The sequence below is a fragment of the Salvelinus sp. IW2-2015 genome, linkage group LG35 (genome assembly GCF_002910315.2).
Source record: "Salvelinus sp. IW2-2015 linkage group LG35, ASM291031v2, whole genome shotgun sequence".
Lineage (NCBI taxonomy): Eukaryota > Metazoa > Chordata > Actinopteri > Salmoniformes > Salmonidae > Salvelinus > Salvelinus sp. IW2-2015.
In genome coordinates, this window is record NC_036874.1 from 8,355,927 (window position 1) to 8,357,223 (window position 1,297).

Here is a 1,297-nt window from a genome sequence, read left to right on the forward strand (position 1 = left end):
ACAGGAATCCATTATATGTTTATTATTCAGTGAGGGAAGGGTTAACCTCTCAGGATCTCTTTAAAGTGAGGAGGAGGGCCTGTTGGGAACTAGCTGAGACTGGCTGAGCCCTCCCTACCAGCTACTTCCCTGTAAGGAAACCAAACTGCGCAACAAGCAGACTGGTCTGCCACTGTGATTGAACAGGACCTGTAGAGGTGTCCATCTCATTTGCAGGAACGGGTGAGCTTTTCTCTAAAATATATTTTGAATAATACGTTTTGAGTGAATTMAAATCTGTGTGTAGTTGTTTCATGCTCTCAAAAAGAAATGATGTAATTACAATAGTAAATAAATAGATGATATTAAACAATTCACACTGCAAAGTTCAGCAGTTATAATCTATGCAAACATTTGTCGTGGTTTACATTCTTTTGTGAGTCAGGGGGAGGGATTTGAGTGTTTTGGAACACCCAATGGTTGAGTTTGTTTTGCATGGCCTGGTGGGCAGAGTTTGCTTATTTTAAACCATTCCATTGGTCCTTAAGTGAAATCTCTACACACCCGGGGCACCGGGACATGCAAAACGAACTCCACCACTGACAGACGGATGTGTAACACCTGGATAGTACTGTATTTTACAGTACTGTTTAATCTGGTTTACTGGGACATTATATGGTATGTGTACTTTCTGCTGCTAACTAAAAATAATTTAACACTATTTGTAAATACCTGTAGCCTATTTGGTACAAAATGGGTGGAGTGCTTTCTAATTCAAAATGGCTGCCATTGGTGTTTTTTTRCTACTGTATTATTGACTGTATGTTTGTTTATTCCATGTGTAACTCTGTGTTGTTGTATGTGTATATCTCCTTTTCTTGGCCAGGTCGCAGTTGTAAATGAGAACTTGTTCTCAACTACCCTACCTGGTTAAATAAAGGTAAAATAGAATCACCCAGATGGGTGCTATACATTTGAAGTGGATGATGTGAGTTTCCCCTGTTTCAAGTAATTTCCCAGAAGAGGGGGTTTTATTACATTTACATTTAAGTCATTTAGCAGACGCTCTTATCCAGAGCGACTTACAAATTGGAAAGTTCATACATATTCATCCTGGTCCCCCCGTGGGGAATGAACCCACAACCCTGGCGTTGCAAGCGCCATGCTCTACCAACTGAGCCACACGGGACCACGTTTTATGTTGTGCACTTGTTAAAATAAGTGTGTATTGCCTTTTACTGTCATGATGTTAAAAGGTGCACATTCAATCCAATAACATCTGAAAAAGTCTGTGTTGTATCTGTAGACAACACACATA

General features: G+C 39.9%; 1 protein-coding gene across 2 annotated transcripts in view; it reads left to right on the plus strand.

Annotated features, from left to right (window-relative positions):
- Nucleotides 1-110: 110 nt before the first annotated feature.
- Nucleotides 111-1,297, plus strand: part of LOC111958896 (membrane-spanning 4-domains subfamily A member 15) — a 27,763-nt gene continuing 26,576 nt past the window's right edge. Inside the window, exons 1-3 of one of the 2 annotated variants that reach the window (XM_023980224.2) lie at nucleotides 111-222; nucleotides 528-657; nucleotides 866-919. The gene's annotated coding sequence lies outside the window, so the exon portion shown is untranslated. The remainder of the gene's footprint in view (nucleotides 223-527; nucleotides 658-865; nucleotides 920-1,297) is intronic. The other variant, XM_023980223.2, reaches the window with a different exon arrangement.